Raw genomic sequence first — 14,536 nt, 5'->3', positions numbered from 1 at the left:
TGTGGGCATGAAGTCCAGGCTTCCCACATAGTCTCCACTGACACTGTGTCAGAGGGAGCTTGTTACTGCCCAACGGGAATGAAAGTTCTGACACCCAACTTGTCCTTTTCTGACACCATCCTGGCAGGGGTTTTGGCTCCTTAGAACCTGACCCGGGCAGAAGTCTAAGTTCCTCACTTGGCTTTTGTTGGCATATGTGGTGTTGCATATTTTTCTGTGATGTTTAATTGGAGTAGAGTAGTTATTTACAACCTTGTCTTGCAAGGTTGCCCCTTTTTCTGGTCCTTTGAAGGGAGAGAGCAGTCTTTTCTTGAAGCTTTTTTTTTTTTTTTTTTTTTTTTTTTTTTTTACCTATGCCTTTTGGTGTCTTCAGGTTTTCAGCTTTTCCAGTACTCAGTCTAGGACATATGAGGCAAAACAAAACAAACAATACAAAATGCCAAAGACCTCACTGCTGTGTCATTCCTTGGATTCTGAGGACAATAACCAGTCTACCTTCTTCTGTCTACTTTTCAGAATCCTCTGATATTTGTTTTATATACAATGCCCGTGTTTTAAAACTATGCTTAGCTGAGGAATACGGAGTAGTACATACTACGTCTTTCCAGAAGCAGAAGCCTCACTTTTTGTTTTAAAATTTCATTTTATTATGAAAATAATTGAAATACACATAAAATAGAAAAATTAGTAGAGTGAATTCCCTTTACTCAACTTCAACAATTTTCAACGTTTTGCTAACCTTTTAAAATTAATTCTCCCCACTCCAAGGTTTGTTGGAGTCTTTTAATTCAAATCCTAGATATAATATTATCTTACTCAATGTGAGTGCGCATTTGTAACAGAAAATTTTTGAATTTACTTATTTTTAAGATTTTATTTATTTTTTAAAGAGAGAGAGAAAGGGAGGGAGAAAGAGAGGGAGAGAAACACCAATGTGCAAGAGAAATATCAATTGGTTGCCTCTTGCATGCCCCCAACTGGTGACCTAGTCCACAATCCAGGCATGTGCCCTGACTGAGAATTGAACCTGCAACCTTTGGGCTCGCAGGCTGGCACTGAACCCACTGAGCCACACCATCCAGGGCCAGGAAACCATTATTATTTTTTTTTACATAACTACAATGCCATTATTATGATTGCTAATTAACAATAATCCTTGAATATAACTAAATGCTAACTTATGATCAAATTTCCCTGACTGATTCAAGAAATGTTTTTATGCTTGCAGACGCCGCCGCCTTGGTTCTTTCTGCGCCCAGCCATGGTCATCCCCACAGTGTTCTTTGACATTGCTGGAGATGGCGAGCCCTTAGGCCACGGCTCCTTCAGGCTGTTTGCAGACAAAGTTCCAAAGACAGCATAACACTTTCGTGCTCTGATCACGGGGGAGAAAGGATTTGGTTATAAATGTTCCTGCTTTCACAGAATTTTTCCGGGATTTATGTGCCAGGGTGGTGACTTCACATGCCACAATGGCACAGGTGGCATGTCAATTTATGGGGAGATATTTGATGATGAGAATTTCATCCTGAAGCACACAGGCCTTGGCATCTTGTCTGTGGAAAATGCTGGCTCCAACACAAATGGTTTGCAGTTTTTCATCTGCACTGCCAAGGCTGAGTGGCTGGATGGCAAGCATGTGGTCTTTGACCAGGTGAAAGACAGCACGGGTGTTGTGACAGCCATGGAGCGCTGGGGGTCCAGGAATGGCAAGACCAGCAAGAAGATCACCATTACTGACTGTGGACAACTCTAAAAAATTGGACTTGTGTTTTATCTTAACCACCAGACCATTCCTTCTGTAGCTCAGGAGAGCACCCCTTCACTCCCAACTGCTTGTAATGTTATATAATCTATGTGCTCTCGCCACAGTTCATTGGGTTCTGTGTTTTTCTTACCCCTTCCAAGTCTAGCTGGATTGCAGAGTTAAGTTTATGATTGTGAAATAAAAACTAAACAAAAATAAAGAGGTGTTTTTAAAATTGATTTTTTTTCCAAAATAGGATCCAAGTCAAATGTAACATTGCATTTGGTTGTTATCTCTCTGAAGTCTCCTTTTATAAGTTACATGTACATCAAAACATTGTGATATACATTTTAAATGTATACAATTTTTATTTGTCAATTATACATCAATAAAGCTAGAAAAAATCTGTAAGTTTCTATTTTTTTCTCATCCTCTTTCACTGTTTCTTTTCCTCAGTATTTTATTTTCTGCCAAGATATTTTTCTAGTACATACAAGATCAGATATTGTGGGCTTCCTCATCCTCTTTAAAATGTCCTGTATCATGAAAGAAAATAGATCATTCTTACTATAAAATATTTCACATTCTGGGTTTGGTTGGTTATTTCTTAGTGGTGACACTAAACTTGTTCTATGTCCTATGTTCACCAAAAACTGGGGGTTAGAGCTATAGTTTCAATAGATTTAGGTTTTAGTTTTACTTTTGGCATCAAAATATCATAGGTGGCACTGTATGCTTCCTACTGCATCACATCAAGAGGCACATATGTAGCTGTTCTAATCTTAGTGATGCTAAAATTGATCAGTGGGTTCAGATGGTATCAATCTGATCCCTCCATTATAAATTTCCCTATTGTCATTTTTGCCTAATCTTTTTTAACCATTCATAATCATTGTCCTAGATTAGTGGTATTCAACTAGATATGACTTTGCCCCTTAGGGACATATGACAATGTCAGAAGACATTTTTTATTGTCATGACTGGGGAAGGAATGTGCTAATGGCATCTAGTAAGTAGGGGCCAGAGATACTGCTAAAAATCCTAAAAAGCACATATAGAACAACTCCCAAATAAAGAGTTATCTGGCCCCTAATGTCCATAGGGCTGGGGTTGAAAAAACATGGCCTGGATTTATTATTTCATTAGGAATTGTAAATGATGGTATACTAATTATACCATTCCTTCTCCATTTGCTCTCTGAAATAGTTGCATAAAGTAGAATATCATTAACTATTTGGCTACTCTGAAGTATAGTTAATACAGAAAAGGTCAGATACATTTTTGATTCTTCCTTTTATTAATGTTTGTGATAATAATTTGTTGCCCTATCATCATTCAGGGGTGATCAATGTTTTTTAATGTCATTATGAACTCATGTACTTTATACATTTGATGCTTGATTATTGCAGATGTTTTTCTGATGTTCTAATTGTCCCAATAGAGGCAAGTGGGAACACTCCTTCATCTTAGATCTCATTTTTTTTTAATGACATGACTACATCAGTTTAAAGTTTCTCCTGCTTTTTGGAAAAACAAGATGGCCCAGGCCCATTTTGTATATTTACTATTACAGACCTGTAAAGAATTATTTCTCCAAGGAGGATTAGCTTCTTTTGGTAAGAAATTATTTTAGAGACTGCAACCTAGACATCATTGCTACCATATTACCATTGGTGATATGTATTTTCAGTGGACAAAGCTAGAAAATATTTATATTTCTCAAAGAGGAAAATAGACTTCTGGCTAAGATGGAGGCATAGGTAGATACACTTTGCCTCCTCGCACAATGAAAAGAAGGACGACAACAAATATAAAACAAAAACAACCAGAACTGCCAGAAAATTGAACTGTATGGAGGTCTGACAACCAAGGGGTAAAAGAAGAAACATCCATCCAGACTGGTAGGAGGGGAGGAATGGGCAGCCAGGGTGGAGAGGACGCAGGGCAAGGATGCAGCTTGAGGGCCGGGTGCTCCCACATTGGCATGTGGATAAACCAGGAGGAACAACTAGGGAGCGAGACAGACTGCACAACCCAGGGTTCCAGTGCAGGAAAAGAAAGCCTCAAAACCTCTGGTTGTAAAAACCTGTGGGGGTTGGGGCAGTGGGAGAAACTCCCAGTCTCCTAAGACAGTCCATTGGAGAGACCGACAGGGTCTTAGAATGTACACAAACCCTCCCACTCATGAATCAGCACCCGAAGGGCCCAATTTGCTTGCGGGTAGCGGGGAAGTGACTGAAAGCTGGGGGAGAGCTGAGCAAGTGGTACTGTTCCCTCTCTGACCCCTCCTGCACATACAGCGCCACAATGGCATTGATGTGGGTTGACCCACCCTGGTGAATTGGGCTTGGCCCCTTACAACATAACAGGAGTGTCGAGACAAAGAAATATGGCCCAAATGAAAGAACGGATCAAAACTCCAGAAAAAATACAACTAAGCAATGAAGAGATAGCCAACATATCAGATGCACACTTCAAAACACTGGTAATCAGGATGTTCACAGAAATGGTTGAGTATGGTTGCAAAATGGAGGAAAAAGGGAAGGCTATACAAAGTGAAATAAAGAAAAACACATAGGGAACTAACAGTGAAGGGAAGGAAACTGGGACTCAACGACTGGGAGCAGAAGGAAGAAAAAAACATTCAGCCAGAACAGAATGAAGAAACAAGAATTTTAAAAAAGAGAGGAAAGGCTTAGGAACCTCTGCAACAACTTTAAACATTCCAACATCCGAATCACAGGGGTTCCAGGAGGAGAATAGGAAGAGAAAGAATTTTTTTTTTTTTACCAGAGGTTCAAAATCCTTTTTTGTAAAAATTTTTTTTTTAAATTTTCAAATACATTTGTCTCCATTTACCTGCCACCACTCTCCCATGCTCCACCCACCCCCACCTCCCACCCTCAATCCTTCCCCACCTTGGCTTTGTTCATGTGTCCATCACACCTGTTTCTTGATCTGACCCTTCCCCTTTCCCTCCCCACTACACCCCTCCTTCCCTCCCGTCCCTGTCAGTTTCTTCTTTCTTTCAATGTTGCTGGCCATATTTTCCTTGCCTGCTTGCATTGCTGATTATGTTCCACATATAGGTGAGATCATATGGTATTTGTCTATCATCCCCTGGCTTATTTCACTTAGCGTAATGCTCTCCAGTTCCATCCATGCTGTTGCAAAGAGTAGTAGCTCTTCCTCTCTTTCTACTGCGTAGTACTCCATTGTGTAAATGTACCATAGTTTTTGATATGCTGATTTATGGATGGCACTTAGGTTGCTTCTAGAACTTGGCTATTGTAAATTGCTATGAACACTGGGGTGAATAGGTTCTTTTGAATTGGTGTTTTGGGAGCTTATTTGAAAAAATAATGAAGAACTTCCCCAAGCTGGTGAAGGAAATAGACATACAAGTTCAGGAAGCTTAGAGAGTCCCAAATAAGTTGGACCCAAAGAGGGCCACGCAAAGACACAGCATAATTAAAATGCCAAAGATTAAAGATAAAGAGAGAATCTTAAAAGCAGAAAAAGCAAAGGACTTACCTACAAAGGAGTTCCCAGAAGTCTATCAGTTGATTTCTCAAAAGAAAGCTTACAGGCAAGAAGGTGCTGGAAGAAGTATTCAAAGTCATGAAAGGCAAGGACCTACAACCAAGATTACTCTATCCAGCAAAGCTATCATTTAGAATGGGAGGGCCAATAAAGTGCTTCCCAGATAAGGTCAAGTTAAAGGAGTTCATCTTCACTGAGATATTATATGAAATGTTAAAGGGATTTATCTAAGAAAAAGAAGATCAAAACTATGAACAGTAAAATGACAACAAACAACTATCAAAAACTTAACCTAAAAACAATAACAAAAATAAACTAAGCAAACAAATAGAATAGGAACAGAATCACAGAAATGGAGATTACATGGAGGGTTACCAGCAGGAAGAGGGAGGGGGGAGCATGGGGGAAAAGGTACATGGAATAAGAAGCATAGCAAGTAATCACAAAATAGAGGAAGGATAAGAATAGTATAGGAAATGGAGAAGCCAAAGAACTTACATGGATTAAACATGGACATGAACTAAGGGGGAGTAATGCTGGTGGGATGCAGGGTGCAGGGCAGAGGAAAATAAAAGGGAGAAAAAATTGAGGCAACTATAATAGCATAATCAATAAAATAAAAAAGAAAGTGAAATAAATAAGTTTATACTGTTTTTTTTTCTTTTTGGCTTAAATAACAGACTTATTTTTCACAAATCTGGAAGTTGGAAGTGCAAGTTTAAATTCTCTCTTCCTTCTCTTTTTTCCCAATTTTTAATTTTTTTTATTTATACATCATGTTTATTCTGTTACAGTTGTCCCAATTTTCACCCCCCTTACTGCCCTCCATCTATCTCACCGCCCCACACCCCCGCTCCCACAGTCAATTCCCACTCTGTTGTCCATGTCCATGGGTCATTCATACATGTTCCCTGTCTAGTCCCTTCCCCTTCTTTCCACCATTGTCCTCTTTCCCCATGCCCTCTGGTCACTTTCAGTCCGCTCCCTGTTTCCGTGCCTGGGGTTTATTTTGTTCGTTAGTTTATTTTGTTGAATACAGTCCACTTATAGGTGAGATGATATAGTAATTGTCTTTCATCAACTGGCTTATTTCACTTAGCTGAATATTCTCCAGTTCCATCCATATTGTCGCAAAAGATAGGAGTTCCACCTCTCTTTCTTTCCTAAATGCAGGTTGATTTTATTTATTTTTTTTAAATGTCAAAGTTAATTATAAAATATTAAAAAAATTAAAACCATAATAAAGTCCCCTTTAAACCAACATGACACCAACCCAGAAACAATCAAGTAGATCAATGAAATATAATGAGTATTCTAGAGACAAATGTATATATCTAACAATGTAATATATGATTAAGTTGATATTTCAAATCAATGGGTAAAATAAGGCTTATTCAACAAATAAGGTGCAGGACCACAATTACTTGAAATAAAACAATATAGAGCCCTATTTTACACATTGTACCAGAACTATTCAGGTGAGTTAAAAATCAATATGTAGAATCTAAGGAGTTTTGGAGGAAAATAGAACTAATATTTTTAATGACCTGAAGTATAATATTCAACCCCAGAAGTTATAAATATTGACAATATGACTATATTAAACATTTAACTATATAGTAATATACATACAGAAAAGGTAAAGAACAAGGAATAGAATAGAAAAACATTTGCCACACATCTAAAACATAGTTAATAGCTTTCTTTAGGGAAGAAAGTTCTATAAACCTTTAATCAATAAATGGATACAGAAAATCAAAAAGTCATTTAAAGCATTTTTTTAAAATAATAGAAATAGGCAAGAAATATACTAAAACAGGTTTAGCTTCAACAAATAGTAAAGGAACAATTAAAATAACATCGTTGTCACAATCAGCTTAATGAGTATTCAAATATTAGTAATGTCAAGTATTGGCAGCTCTGAAAGGAACTGGGTATTCATAGAAACTTTTTCTTGATCTTAAAGCAGTCCCTTTAGCATATTTTGCAGTGCTGGTTTGGTGGAGGTGTAGTCTTTTAGCCTTCTTTTGTCTGGGAAACTCCTTATTTCGCCTTCCATTTTAACTGAGAGCCTTGCTGGGTAGAGCAGTCTTGGTTGCGGGCCTTTGCTTTTCATGACTTCAAATATTTCTGCCAGTCCCTTCTGGCTTGCAGGGTTCCTGTAGAGAAGTCAGCTGCTAGCCCTGTCGGGGCTCCCTTATATGTTACTACCTCTTTCTCCCTTGCTTGCTTTAGGATTCTGTTTGTCTTTGATATTTGCCATTTTCATGATGATGTGTCTTGGAGTGGGCCTCATTGGGTTCCTCTTGAATGGGACCCTCTGTGCTTCCTGGACTTGTGTGACTTTTTCTCTCCTTCAATTAGGGAAGTTTTCCATCATTACTTTTTCAAACGTTCAAAGGTTCTCTATCCCTTCCTCATCCTCTTCTCCTTCTGGTATCCCTATTATACAGATATTATTACATTTCAGGTTGTCCTACATTTCCCTCAATGACTCTTCATTCTTTTTGAGTCATTTTTCATTTCCTTGCTCTTTCTGGGAGCTTTTTTCTACCTTGCCCTCCAGCTCGCTGATTCGGTCCTCAGCTTCATCGAGCCTGCTTTTGATTCCTTCTACTGTGTCCTTCTATTCAGAAATTGTATTCTTCATTTCCTCTTGTCTCTTATTGATAGTTCCCATGTCCTTTTTCATGGTGATATAGTTTGCAGTAAGTTCCTCATAGTTTCCTTGTAGTTCTTGACAATTCTCTCTGAGCTCACTGAGCTCATTGAGCTTCCTTAGATCCGTTGTTTGGAACTCGATATCTGATAGTTTACTTGCCTCTTTTTCCTTTAGTTCTCTTTCTGGGGATTCCTCCTTTCCCTTCAAGAGGGGAGTATTTCTTTGTCTTCCCATTATTTGTGAGACTCTTCTCTTTTGCCTCTCTTTCTTAAGCTGATTTGTCTTGATCTCCTGACTTTGTGGTGTGAACTTCTCTGGTTGGAGACCGCTGTTTTTACTTTCTGGATCTGCCTCTGATGATGTCCGATGTTGACCCTGTCTGACTTTAGACAGTCTGTTTGAGACTTCCAGGAATCTTCCGTTTGTGGCTGTTTCCTTCAGTTGTTAATCTATTCACTCTGCACTTAGCAGGCCGCCTTAGACAGCTCAGGGCGGGGTGGAGTCCCTCCTGGGGGTGGGGATATTGGGTCCACTCACGCTGCTGCCGTAAGGGGGTGGAGTCCACACTGGGATCCCGCTAGCTACTCTCTCAGTTCTCTCCCCAAAGCCTCCTTCCCCAGTCCCTCCTCAAGTGTTGCCTGATGTCTCTGCGCCTTTAGCCATGGATCTACTGTCTATGGCTGCCACTCTGCACTCAGCAGGCAGCTTAGAGATCACAGGGCGGGGTGGAATCCCACCTAGGGGCGGGACTATTGGGTCCTTTGACACTGGTACCACTCGGGGGGAGTGGTCTCTGCCTGAGGAAGATGGCTGCAGACCCATGGGGGATGAGTAAGCACCGAGATGCATCTGAGAGCTACTCTTTCAGCTCTCTTCCCAAAGCCTCCTTCCCCAGTCTCTCCTCAGGTGTCCCCAGCCCACTCTGCCCCCGCCTTTGCTGGAGACCAGGGTAAATGGCTGCAAGTAAAAATTTATGCATTGGCTTCTAAATAGTTTTTTGCATCTCCAGCCACCCGTCTCTGGCAGAGAGCAACCTTGCCACTTTTCGCATCAGGCTGTTTCCTGTGTATCTTTTGGGCTGTGGTGCTCTGGGTTAGAGACCCCCACCTTTGGTTTAGACCCCACTCTTCTCAGGGGGCATCCAACTGGTCATGTCAGCATCCTTCTGGTGCTGCCTCCATGGGTGCCCCACCCACCTCACCACCCTTGGGGCTGCAGCCATCTTCCTCTCGCCCAGCTAAGGAGGTCTGTACCACACTCTTTACCAGTTAGACTGCACTAAAGCCGATTCTTCTGTCTCTGAGGTTACAAGGCTCCTCTCTCGCTCTTGTTCAGTTGTTTGTTCCAGGTGATTTCTCCCCAATTTAGTTGTAATTCCAGGTTGGTCCTTGGAGGAGGTCAGTGTGACTCCTACTCACTCCTCCACCATCTTGATTCAAGACTCCATTTATTTATTTTTAGAGAGGAGAAGGGAGGGAGAAAAACATCAACGTGTGGTTGCATCTCATGCGCCCCCTGCTGGGGAGCTAGCCTGAAACCCAGGCATGTGCCCTACATTGGGAATCGAACCAGCAACCCTTGGGTTCACAGACTGGTGCTCAATCCACTGAACCACACCAGCTGGGGCAAAACTTTTTTTTTTTATAAAGTAAAATACTATGGAATAAGATAGATTGCTACATAATGATTAAGAATAATATCTGGGGTATATTAATAAGTGAAAAGCATATATAGTATGCTACTTTTGTGTAAGAAAATTGTGGAAATATTTATAGAAACAGTATAGATCAAAATGGCAGATCAAGATCCATAGATACAGATCACGGGCGGCAGCACCAGAAGGATGCTGACATGACCAGTTGGATGCCCCCTGAGAAGAGTGGGGTCTAAACCAAAGGTGGGGGTCTCTAACCCAGAGCACCACAGCCCAAAAGATACACAGGAAACAGCCTGATGCGAAAAGTGGCAAGGTTGCTCTCTGCCAGAGACGGGTGGCTGGAGATGCAAAAAACTATTTAGAAGCCAATGCATAAATTTTTACTTGCAGCCATTTACCCTGGTCTCCAGCAAAGGCGGGGGCAGAGTGGGCTGGGGACACCTGAGGAGAGACTGGGGAAGGAGGCTTTGGGAAGAGAGCTGAAAGAGTAGCTCTCAGATGCATCTCGGTGCTTACTCATCCCCCATGGGTCTGCAGCCATCTTCCTCAGGCAGAGACCACTCCCCCCGAGTGGTACCAGTGTCAAAGGACCCAATAGTCCCGCCCCTAGGTGGGATTCCACCCCGCCCTGTGATCTCTAAGCTGCCTGCTGAGTGCAGAGTGGCAGCCATAGACAGTAGATCCATGGCTAAAGGCGCAGAGACATCAGGCAACACTTGAGGAGGGACTGGGGAAGGAGGCTTTGGGGAGAGAACTGAGAGAGTAGCTAGCGGGATCCCAGTGTGGACTCCACCCCCTTACGGCAGCAGCGTGAGTGGACCCAATATCCCCACCCCCAGGAGGGACTCCACCCCGCCCTGAGCTGTCTAAGGCGGCCTGCTAAGTGCAGAGTGAATAGATTAACAACTGAAGGAAACAGCCACAAACGGAAGATTCCTGGAAGTCTCAAACAGACTGTCTAAAGTCAGACAGGGTCAACATCGGACATCATCAGAGGCAGATCCAGAAAGTAAAAACAGCGGTCTCCAACCAGAGAAGTTCACACCACAAAGTCAGGAGATCAAGACAAATCAGCTTAAGAAAGAGAGGCAAAAGAGAAGAGTCTCACAAATAATGGGAAGACAAAGAAATACTCCCCTCTTGAAGGGAAAGGAGGAATCCCCAGAAAGAGAACTAAAGGAAAAAGAGGCAAGTAAACTATCAGATATCGAGTTCCAAACAACGGATCTAAGGAAGCTCAATGAGCTCAGTGAGCTCAGAGAGAATTGTCAAGAACTACAAGGAAACTATGAGGAACTTACTGCAAACTATATCACCATGAAAAAGGACATGGGAACTATCAATAAGAGACAAGAGGAAATGAAGAATACAATTTCTGAATAGAAGGACACAGTAGAAGGAATCAAAAGCAGGCTCGATGAAGCTGAGGACCGAATCAGCGAGCTGGAGGGCAAGGTAGAAAAAAGCTCCCAGAAAGAGCAAGGAAATGAAAAATGACTCAAAAAGAATGAAGAGTCATTGAGGGAAATGTAGGACAACCTGAAATGTAATAATATCTGTATAATAGGGATACCAGAAGGAGAAGAGGATGAGGAAGGGATAGAGAACCTTTGAACGTTTGAAAAAGTAATGATGGAAAACTTCCCTAATTGAAGGAGAGAAAAAGTCACACAAGTCCAGGAAGCACAGAGGGTCCCATTCAAGAGGAACCCAATGAGGCCCACTCCAAGACACATCATCATGAAAATGGCAAATATCAAAGACAAACAGAATCCTAAAGCAAGCAAGGGAGAAAGAGGTAGTAACATATAAGGGAGCCCCGACAGGGCTAGCAGCTGACTTCTCTACAGGAACCCTGCAAGCCAGAAGGGACTGGCAGAAATATTTGAAGTCATGAAAAGCAAAGGCCCGCAACCAAGACTGCTCTACCCAGCAAGGCTCTCAGTTAAAATGGAAGGCGAAATAAGGAGTTTCCCAGACAAAAGAAGGCTAAAAGACTACACCTCCACCAAACCAGCACTGCAAAATATGCTAAAGGGACTGCTTTAAGATCAAGAAAAAGTTTCTATGAATACCCAGTTCCTTTCAGAGCTGCCAATACTTGACATTACTAATATTTGAATACTCATTAAGCTGATTGTGACAACGATGTTATTTTAATTGTTCCTTTACTATTTGTTGAAGCTAAACCTGTTTTAGTATATTTCTTGCCTATTTCTATTATTTTAAAAAAATGCTTTAAATGACTTTTTGATTTTCTGTATCCATTTATTGATTAAAGGTTTATAGAACTTTCTTCCCTAAAGAAAGCTATTAACTATGTTTTAGATGTGTGGCAAATGTTTTTCTATTCTATTCCTTGTTCTTTACCTTTTCTGTATGTATATTACTATATAGTTAAATGTTTAATATAGTCATATTGTCAATATTTATAACTTCTGGGGTTGAATATTATACTTCAGGTCATTAAAAATATTAGTTCTATTTTCCTCCAAAACTCCTTAGATTCTACATATTGATTTTTAACTCACCTGAATAGTTCTGGTACAATGTGTAAAATAGGGCTCTATATTGTTTTATTTCAAGTAATTGTGGTCCTGCACCTTATTTGTTGAATAAGCCTTATTTTACCCATTGATTTGAAATATCAACTTAATCATATATTACATTGTTAGATATATACATTTGTCTCTAGAATACTCATTATATTTCATTGATCTACTTGATTGTTTCTGGGTTGGTGTCATGTTGGTTTAAAGGGGACTTTATTATGGTTTTAATTTTTTTAATATTTTATAATTAACTTTGACATTTAAAAAAAATAAATAAAATCAACCTGCATTTAGGAAAGAAAGAGAGGTGGAACTCCTATCTTTTGCGACAATATGGATGGAACTGGAGAATATTCAGCTAAGTGAAATAAGCCAGTTGATGAAAGACAATTACTATATCATCTCACCTATAAGTGGACTGTATTCAACAAAATAAACTAACGAACAAAATAAACCCCAGGCACGGAAACAGGGAGCGGACTGAAAGTGACCAGAGGGCATGGGGAAAGAGGACAATGGTGGAAAGAAGGGGAAGGGACAAAAGTATTGTATTATAAACATCAAACTTCTTAAGAGATTAAATTTTAAGTATTCCAAGCATAAAAAGAAATAATAATTAATGAATGTGATAGAGGTACTAACTGCCATTACAATGGCAATCATATTACAATATATAAATGTATCAAGCCAACATGTTATATACCTTAAACTTATGCAACATTCTATGTCAAGTATATTTCAATAAAAATATATGTCTTAAAAATTAATAAAAAAGAGCAAAATTTTGAAAAATAATAAAAAGTGTGATTAGAATTTTTAACTACCAGTTTGGGTATAATATAACAAGATTTACCCTGCGTACCCTTCAAAATTGAGAGACATTTAGGAGAAATACAAGAAGTCAAATTCTAAAATGTGTTCTTCATTGTGTTTCTAAGCTCACCCCCAGGGCCATGCTATATCCCCCAAGACAAACCTCCAGCAATGGACACAGATTTGGGGATTCCAGGATTTTCTTAAAAGGCTGGGGTAAGACAGGTGGCTGGGCAGATGCTGTACCAGCATGGACTAAGCTGGTCAGAACTCACATTATGAAGCAGATGGGTAAAGAATCAAAAGTGTAAATCAAATAGGGCAGTAGTCTGAAGGGGTACAGTCAGAGCAACTGAAGACTGAGAAAAACCAAGAAACAGACTACTGGAGGTGATATATGCTAAAAACTGGAGAAATGGTCGGTTAGGACATGATACAGTATAACTACATCTCTGCTGTCATCCCTTACAAACATGACTTTGCTCTCTCTGAAGTCTTTCCTTTCTTTCAGCTAGAGAAAGGCCCAGGCCAGTGGAAACACATGGGTGTCTTGAGCTCCTCCATTTTCTGCCCCTTCCACACCACTAGGCTTGCTGCTTCCCTCTGGAGGCCTGGCATCTCTAGGAAGCCAGTGTTGGGTCATGATGAGCTCATTCCTCAGTTCCCTGGTTGTTGGTATGGCTATGGGAGCGTTAGCACGAAGCCTTGTCATGCTACAGTGATAAGCAGGGGCTGATGAGCTGGCCAGGAACAGGTCAGCATCTTGGCTATTGTTAAATTTATGGTGGCTCAGCATTGTCCAAATGGGGTGAGAAGAGCCTACCTGACCAGCTCCCTGACCTAAGGGTCCTGTGCTAAGTGGACTTGCCATTTTTCCTTTCCCGGTAGTCCAGCGAAGACTCACAAACCACTAGTAGGATGTCAGAGGCCTGGAAAAAGTAGGCATCAGGTACCTCATTGTTGAAGGTAGGTGTATTCTGAATGGGGACAGATATAGAAGTAGACAGTAAGCATAAGCAAATTCAAGATAGTTAATGTTTTTGTGCCTCAGTTTACTTGTTTTGTAGTGAGAATAGTATCAGTACCTACCTTATCAGGGTGTTATGAAGTTTAAATAACTTAGTAAAGTACTTTTAAAATAGTGCCTGGGATATATTAAACAATCAAGAAATGTTAGTTACTGTTTTGTTATTAGGTAATTATTGCATGCTAATAGTAAATCATATCATGCCATTCCCTTGTTGCCTCTCCTAAATGATCCCCATCACAATTAAGACAATATTCAATCCTATACTGTGGTCTACAAGGTTCCAAGTGATTTGGTCCCTGACTGCATGTATATCCTTATCCTCATCTTGTACCATTCTTCTTCTCGGTAACAGAATTCAAGCCATTCTGGTCTTATTTTCATTTCTCAAATCATCAAGCTCTTTTTTTTTTTTGTCTCAGAACCTTTGTGCTTGCTCTACATTTTTATAACCAGAAAAACAAACAAACAAACAAAAACCCAGACACTAATATCTAGAATGCATAAATAAAAGTTTGTAAATCTTGATTATATA

At 40.3% G+C, this 14,536-nt stretch overlaps 1 pseudogene; it reads left to right on the top strand.

The window, feature by feature from the left end:
• The first annotated feature begins 1,261 nt into the window (after positions 1-1,261).
• Positions 1,262-1,756, top strand: LOC129065196 (peptidyl-prolyl cis-trans isomerase A-like; annotated as a pseudogene).
• Positions 1,757-14,536: the final 12,780 nt, after the last annotated feature.

This window comes from Pteronotus mesoamericanus, unplaced genomic scaffold (genome assembly GCF_021234165.1).
Source record: "Pteronotus mesoamericanus isolate MK-2021 breed Mesoamerican mustached bat unplaced genomic scaffold, CSHL_Meso_final contig_173, whole genome shotgun sequence".
Taxonomy (NCBI): Eukaryota; Metazoa; Chordata; class Mammalia; order Chiroptera; family Mormoopidae; genus Pteronotus; species Pteronotus mesoamericanus.
The sequence above is the reverse complement of the archived record's forward strand: the minus strand, read 5'-3'. Positions and strand labels throughout refer to the sequence as shown.